Below are 9,298 nucleotides of genomic sequence, written 5' to 3'. Positions count from 1 at the left end.
TAATAATAATAACAATATTGATAACTACATTATTACCAATAATAATGATATAACTTTCATATAACAAATTTCATATTATAACTTTAGTACTATTAATACTACTAATATAACAATGAATATAGTAACAATATAACAACTATAATTAAACTTGTAATTTCCATTTAATATATAACTTAATAATTTTATTTTATTATATGATGATATTTATTGCATATTTAATATTTATATGTTATATATATATGTTTCAACATAATAATTGCTAATAGAATCATTTATATATATTTATCTTATATAGGTCATCATAATATTATATATACATATTTATATATTCACTTTAATAATAATCGAATTACTCTGTTCATTATTTAACATTTTAAATTTCAAATTGATTAAGATGTATTTTATTAATCCAAAATATTATATATTTTCTTATTTTTATAAATATATATATATTTACATATTTATTCACACAAAATTGTTCGTGAATCAACCGGCATGGTAAAAGGGTATTTGATTACATGAATGTAGTTTCAAACTTTTCGAGACTCAACATTACAAACTTTGCTTATCGTGTCGAAATCAAATAAGATTCAAGTTTAAATTTGGTCGGAAATTCCCAGGTCATCACACATGAGTCGTTGGAGACCCGAGGGTCGAATACTAATTTATCGTATAAAACCCGTTTGCGTATTGTTTGAAATAGTTCAACTTGGGTTAGATTAAAATTGGGTTGTCTTGTGTTAAAATTGGGCTGACCCTGTTTTGTGTTATAAGGCACGCCGCGCGGTTATATGCGTACTGCACATATGTGTCTAGATAAACTTCCTTAAAAAAATGTGTGGTTTCTCATGTTACATTTTGGGGTCGTTACATCATATTTGGTGTTATATCGATTATTTGTCAATTGAAGTTAAAATGATTCCAACAGACAGACTCATAATCTATGCGTTAGTATTCAATACTAATGTTTTTGATCAAATGTTATCAGTAATAAAAGATTTTCTTATTGTAATTTTATTATACATTTGATAAATATCAATAACGTTATCGATTACTAATTTATACAAATGTCGTGCAATGCACGGGCTCATAAAAGCTAGTATATATATATATATATATACATACATACATACATACATACATACATACATACATACATACATACATACATACATACATACATATATAGTCATCATCAAGAGGGAAGTACTTTTTAGGGGGAAGTAAATTTTTTTCGTTTTTTTGAATTTATTTTTTCAAACATCAGGATCTCATGAAAATATGAACATATAAAAAAGACACTTTGTGAAAAATGTTATTAGTTTGACAAAAAACGCTCGAAGAAATAGATGATAAAATGCATTATGAGTATTGTTTTAATTAGAGTTTCTTTTCATCATTTTTTTCCTTCTAAATTTAATCCGATTTAGAGTTTAGGGTTTAGGGTTTAGGGTTTAGTGTTTTTTGGGTTTAGTCCCTAAACCCAAAACCCTAAACCATAAACTCTAAACCGTTCAATCTAAAATCTAATTTCTAAACTCTAATCTCTAAACCATAATTTCTAACCCCTTAAAAAAGACTTCAATAAGTACATTATATATGATGCATGTTATCATTTATTTTTTTCGAGCATTTTCTCGCCAAAACAATAACATTTATCACAAAGTGTCTATTTTAGATGTTCACATTTTCATGAGATTTTAATGTTTGGAAAAAAAAAATGAAGAAAATTTATTCCCCCCCCTCCCCCCCCCTCAAAAGTGCTTCCCTCTTGATTAAAACACTATATATATATATATATATATATATATATATATATATATATATATATATATATATATATATATATATATATATATATATATATATATATATATATATATATATATATATATAATATTTAGTGAAAGGATCCAGAGAGAACTAAGGGTGATAGAGAACTCACATATTAATGCACATTAACCTACCATATGCACCTATTATTTAAAAAAAAATCGAAAAAAATTTCAAAAAAAAAAATCTTGGGAAATTTTTTTTCGAAAAAAAACTTGAAATCATTTGAAAAAAAATTTATTTTTTTAAATATTTTTATTTTTTTTAAATCCATGTCAGCAGACTGACTGCCACATCGCCAGACTGTCTGCCACATCAGCCAGACTGACTGCCACGTCAACCAAACTGACTGCCACGTCAGTAGAATGACTGTCAGTCTGCTAACATGGCAGTCAGTCTGGCTGACGTGAAATTTATTTCAAATATATATTGCATAAAAAGGAAATGTAAAGTCTATGGTAGAGGTTGAGCTATATAAACCATGTGATATTGTTATATGAATGATAAGAGCTGAAATTACGGATTACACGTTAGAATCTATAAATCAAATTGAAATTTAAATAGGGAGAGGATTAAAACTGATTTGAATAGTGCTAAAATTATAGGATAAAATTGAGTTTCTTGTTAATTTATTGTAACGACCCAAAACATTATACGAGAAAACGCCCTTTTTTTTAATTTTAACGAACAACAGTTCCTGACCTAGCCATTTGCGCAGCGCATATAGGCCCGCGTAGCCCGTGTAACAACGTGTTATAAATTCAAGACTCGAAAGCTGGGCTGTCCACCAAAATTTGGCCATTTGCGTGGCGCGCAGAGCCAAGCGCAGCGCGCTCTTCAACTGAAAAGTAACTGCAACCCGTTTTTAACATGAAAAGCCAAATTCACTCAACCCAAGTTTCATTAACCCCAAACCAAACCCAACGATTCACAAACATTAATTATCCGGGTTTAAAACGACAAAGTACATTACAATCTTTGGGACTCTAACGACCCGTTAGGTACATTAAAGTAGCGATTTCGACCCAAATGAGTTTAATTTCCAAATAAACTACGAGCATGATGTTTGGGGATAAACTACTCAATCCTAGGTCGAATCCAAAAAGTAATCCAAGCAAGCAACAAAAGGGGAAATCATCTAAATCCCAAGCATACCCTTGCCACGTCCACTTCCGAACCTAAAAATGTAAACAACGAGAGGGTTAGCTAATTGCTTAGTGAATGAAATACTTATACATATACATATATAATTTACCTACACGCATCCACTTACAAATACCATGCAAACAATGCCTAAACGAGCTAGCATTACCAAACATGCAACTAGCAACAACGTTAGTATATAAATCACCACGAATATAAGCTATACATAACAAGACATAAACATGCTTAACCATTCCCCGACTATGGTACTACCGACTTGTAGTCAACCAAAAACGTCGAGTCCAAATCACAAATATGTCACCGTCTTGTGAATCATTATAAGGTGTCACCGACTTGTGAGTCACCATAGGGTGTCACCGACTTGTAAATCCCCCGCCAATACATACGAGGTCACCGACTTGTGAATCTCCATGAAGTGTCACCGACTTGTGAATCGCCTACCACGACATAAGGGGGGTCACCGGCTTGTGAACCTCCATGAGGTGCCACCGATTTGTGAATCACCATAGGGTGTCACCGACTTGTGAATCACCCGCCAACATATAAGGGGTCACCGACTTGTGAATCACCATGAGGTGTCACCAACTTGTGAATCACCTACTAAGACACTACCGACTCGTAGTTCTCATCACACATAACACCAATAAGTCACCGGCTTGTGACATAACACCAATACTCACGATGCGGCCCGAAGACCCACATCGCATATGAGTAAATAAACTACATACATGTATAAAATATTCCACTCACCTTAGCACCTCGATGAATGCAACCGAATAATCCGCAATTCACCAATGGAATGTACATATTCCATTTATCACATAACACACAACACAATTAGGGTGGATTACAAATCAACCCAAATTGACACTTAGTGCAATTTTGACCCAAATGCACTTCCAACCACAAAACGCGCTCAAACTAACCAATAATCACTAAAACAAGTGAAAATGGTCCTAATACACCAATTAAACCAAATCATAAGTGTTAAACACTTGTCTTATCCAATTTGACACATAAACCCTAATTTTGACCCATTTCAAAATTAGTCAACCAAATACACCCAAATGGGTTTCAATACTTCCATAATCACTAAACCTAGTGATTTAACCCATTTTGCAAGCCTTAGACTTGACCAAAACATCAACCAACCCAAAATCCACCAACGACACTATAAAACCCGAAGCATCACTAAACTCACTTCATTAGTTTAAATGGGTTTCTTAACAAATCAAGTTCAAACCCTAACTTTGAATATCAAATCAAATAATGAAATTCAGAGTTAGAACTTACCACAACAACCAAAACATAGTTAGGAGTGAGATGAACAACTTTAACACTCGGACCTTTGATCGATTCTGGCTTATTCTTCCGCAAATCTCCAAATCTCTCTCTAGAAATCTCCTTCTCTCTCTAAGATGAGATGAGAGGGTTGTATGGATGTGAAAATGATCCAAAATTGGATCCCAATATGATATTATGGCTATAAATCCGTCTCCAAGTGAAATGACAAAAATACTCCTCTTAAAAAATTAAAAATCACGAAGCTGTCTGCCAGCACCTTTTGCGCGGTGCGTAACCAAGTGTGCGGCTCGCGATTCTACTAAAACCGAAGGCAACACAGTTTTGAAAGTTCAGGGACTGAGGCTGACTGATTATGATGTAAATTCTGAAAATGCATAAGTGTTAGGTTCATTTTTAGTGGCACTTCTGAGAACACTCTCTGGTGACACTTTCCGATTTATAAATTTCAGGGTCTTACAACTCTCCCCCACTTAAATTGGATCGTATCCTCGCGATCTAAGCCTAATCTCGAACAATGAGGATATGCCTTCCTCAAATTTTCGAGTTCTCACATGACCCTGGACCCTTTGACGCCGCCAATGCATCCTATCGGTCAACCTTTCTCGCCACGCAACGCTCCATCCATGCAACAATCCTCCATGTTTCCTTGGTACACTCCAACTCACGACTTAGAGTTCTACCGCCTGATATGGCCGAAACGAACGGTTTTGTTTATGCGATGTCGTTAGGCCGCAAGGCGTCAGAATCAACTACCAAGTGAGGGAGCAATAGTTTTAAATTTATATTTAGTGGGGCCTAAATCTTATGACTCCTTGTTATGAGTAAGGGAAGTATGACCTAGGGTCATATTTTTAAGATATCAGTAGAATCGAACCTATATTTAAAGCTTAAGATAATTCTAAGGTGCAGGAGTAGTGATTCATTACCTAATTTTTGGGTTTTTTAGTTTATAAGATAAAGTAAAGTAAATACGATAAAATTTGTAATTCGGATAAGGTTAAAACAAGTGCATGCTATGGTTTCGTCAGTTACTTTGCCAAATTTATGGAATGCTGGCTCATGAATATGCAGTGACCTTGTATACATTACACTAGTCCTAAACACCCCTATCATAACACATATCACTGGGTAATGCGATAGGCTTGAAGATTCTGAATAGACAGCAATGTCCCTTACCCCCGACGCCCGTGCAGTCTAACTACATGCATACCCGTTCAGACGGCTCATCCAATTGAGCGACTCGGTGGGGTGACGTATTAACATTCCACAAAGCTCTAAACTTTATTAAGCATAATAGAATACAGGGTTTTCCATATCTAAGAGACGTGATGTGCTTCGATGCTTTTGTTAATGATTGGGTTTAAAAGATAGTTACACCCTTAAAAAAAGTTCAACCATAAAGAACACCATGGCCAAGTCGGGTTTGACTTCCATGAACACGTTCGGTTATCCTAACGGTCCAATCCTTTATGTGTTTAAACTAACAGTTCCTTAATTAACCAAGAATCCCTCAAGCTGGGTGCAATGCTTGAGACCGCATTATGGTGAAGTGTACTAATCAGCACTGACCAGGTTCCATGGCCTTACTTAGCAGAGGTACAACTTACAACAACCGCTGTGCTTCAGCGTGCATATACGAAGTTTATATGCTTAGTGACTACACTAGCATGGTATATGACCGACAATGTACTAGGGGTCTAGTTAGATCTTTCACTATAAAAGAGTCCTCAGTCAGAATCGAAGGCTCGGTGGACCTACTACAACTGGTGTGCCTCAGTCAAACTTATGTTGTATCCGATAGACTTCTCTTACCAAGGGGTGACACAGATAGTGTACTCTGAATCGGGGTTCGCGACTTCCCAATAACAGAGCCAATAACTACGTTCTATTAGTTGGAAAAGCGATTGAGTTTAAAGCATAATCAGAAAGCATCTCCACAACATACATAAGCCATAATATTATTTCAGCATTATAATTGATTGAATCATAACATACACTAAAGATAACTACTCGCTAATCATGGCAACAATATCACAAGGCATAATAATGGAAAGTATTATAAAAAGACAAAGGATAGAAGTACCAGTAGATTAAACGACTTCCGAATACAAAAGTGACAACTTCAAACTCTAGACCGCTCCTAATACAATCTTCGGCGTTCTTCTCCGGGTATTAGGTTTCCCGCACGGAGTTGAAGACCTTGAAAGTATGACTAATATTGTATAAAGAGAGAGAAAGAAGTGAATTGAAGTGTGTGTTGAAATGGATGACAAAGACCCTTTAAATAAGCTTAAATTTTGCCTGCAAATGGCTGGCAGGCTGTTTGGAAAGCCGTTTGCAGGTCTCGTTTGTCTTGGTCGCCCGTTTGCTAAGCCCGTTTGCCTTGGGCATGTGGCAGACCGTTTGCCATACTGGCAGGCCTTTTGGTAGCCCGTTTGGCAAGCCATTTGGCTTGCTGATTCGCTGGATCGTAACTTGATTTTTTGTCTTTTACCGTTTTCTCTTTAGAATCTTTTTTTTTTTCTCCGATTCTCTTGATTCTTTTTGCACCGTCTTCGTAATCACTTGTTCTTCAATTTTAACCTACAAAGCGGGTATTTTGACGATAAAGTTTGGAACTTTATTATTTTTGGGCCTTATTCCCGAGGTGAAAACGTGACTTTTTAGCCGATATCAAATATCCCACACTTAGACTTTGCTTGTCCTCAAGCAAAGTTCTCATTTTTACTTTAAGAAATATTTCTGGAGTTTCTTTTCTAATAGCCTAAGCGGTTTGCTTTTTATTATAAGAGCGAAAGATAAGGTGAGTCATCTGTGTTAGGGTTGAAACTATCTCTGCAAGCATGTGAGGAGGTTACATGACTTAGGCTAGCTTTCACGGGTCACTCAAATCACTCAAATGTTTAGGGTTCCTTATAGATCTAAGAAATGAATTCACTCATAGCCAGTCATGTTGCACCCATCGTCATAGGCTTGATAAAGACTCAAATCTTTGCTACTAATGTGAAAACTATAGTAACCATAGCTTCTAGGTCATTTGCCAATGATGGAAAGGAATTTTGGAGTGGTGGTGAAGTTATTTTAAGGGTTGAGAAAGAAAAAAGAAGGGTAATATAGTCTCAGCAGACTTTTATTCGGAATTTAAGATAGATAGGAGTGCTGATATTTTCGAGAAGCACTTTTGAACTATTTTCCCTTTTTGGAGTGATAGGCATTTGTGGTCAAGTTCTTCTTCGACGTTTCTCTTTACAAGTTCTGCTCCTTTGTTCAGAACTTTAAAAATATTTTTTTTTGGAGATTTTATCTCGAGAAAATTTTTGCCGGTAAACTTTTTCAAGACCTTTGCCATGATACTTGAGAGGTTTATAACATCGAATTTTCGGAAGGAATCTCATTTTCTGGATTTTTCAAGTGATAGTAAAGATGATGTAGATGGATTGGTGGGGTAGAAGAAATGGAGGTGTGAAAGGTTTATTTTGACAAATGGCTAGCTCTTCTGATTATAACCGGATCACATTTCGCTACTTGGAAATGCAGATCTAGAGCAAGTTCTGATTCTGAGTACAGACATCGGCACTCTCAACGAAAAATAGCGAAGCATTAAAGATGAATGCTGGTCTTATTTGGGTGCCTCACCAGAATCAATTTAGGTCGATAATGCCTAGTCATGCGATGCTCTATTAGAGATTTGGTTCGTCCTAACAAGATTTTCACCTTACTTAAGCCTTAATTTTATTTACAAACGTTTCAGGTTTTCAAAAATACTTTTTCGGAAAGGTTTTCTCTTGTTAAATTTTTTTGAAATTTGGCTTAAGTACTTGGAATCTTCATAATGGTTTATTTTAATATAGCATAAAAAGTTTATAACAACATCCCACACTTAGACGAACATTGTCCTCAATGTTCCTAGTGTATCCTACAATTAGGAGTTTTAGTTGAAGATTTGGGAATATTTGTCTAGTGTTTATTTGGGTTGAGATCCCACACTTAGTGATAAGCTAGGATGTGGCATAATTTATAATTTGAGCTAGTAACAGGAAGAAAGGAGTACCCCCAGTAGGTGTGGTTGCTTTGAAGAAACTAGCTGGCTTGCAATCTTGGAAGTTACGTCCTTTATTTATCGGCTCATTCGTCATCCTTTATTCTTCTACTCTACTTTATTACACGCTGATGTGCAGCGAGGTGTACGTGAAATAGTTATTATTTTTACTACGGAAAACGTTACAAATTTACACAAGTTTTATTATTTATTTATAGAATGGATATACCTAAACCTTGCTATAACACTTATAGGCAGTGTACCTAATCGTAGAGTAGTGTAGTTTTTAGTAAGTCCGGTTCGTTCCACAGGGAGCTGGTGATTGCATACAATATTTTTAACAACTATATTTATATAAAATATATATAATTATAAGTAGTAATATTATAAAAGGGGATTTTTACCGTTTAATGACCGGTTTGTCAATTTTAAGTTTTAAGCGTAAATATAAATGATAATAATTAAAATGCGATAATTAAAATGACAGTAAATAAAATTGCGAGTAAATGAAAGTACGATGAGAAATATAATAAAACAATTATGCTTATTTAAACTTCCGTAATCATGATGTTTGACGTTTTGATTTTAATTAATTATCCTAGGTTAATTGTCCTTTGTCCTGGATTATTTGAAACCTATCTGGTTTTTTCCCATAATAGTCCATCGGTCATAATTATAAAATGCTCGGCACATTTAACCTTATACCCGAAGTCAAATATTCTAACTAATTAGGGATTCAAACTGTAACAAGGTCTTAATAATTTGTTTAATGAATACACCAGGTTATCGACTGTGTGTAATCCAAGGTTTTAATACTTTGTTAACAATTACACCAATTACCCTTGAATGTAATCCACCCCTGTTTTAATGAGTCCATTGACTATTAATCCATCCCCGTGTCCGGTCAAATGAACAATTATTAATATTTATAAATATCCCGCTCATCGTATCCGATCG

Source organism: Rutidosis leptorrhynchoides, chromosome 7, assembly GCF_046630445.1.
Source record: "Rutidosis leptorrhynchoides isolate AG116_Rl617_1_P2 chromosome 7, CSIRO_AGI_Rlap_v1, whole genome shotgun sequence".
Classification (NCBI taxonomy): Eukaryota; Viridiplantae; Streptophyta; class Magnoliopsida; order Asterales; family Asteraceae; genus Rutidosis; species Rutidosis leptorrhynchoides.
This window is presented reverse-complemented; position numbering follows the sequence as displayed.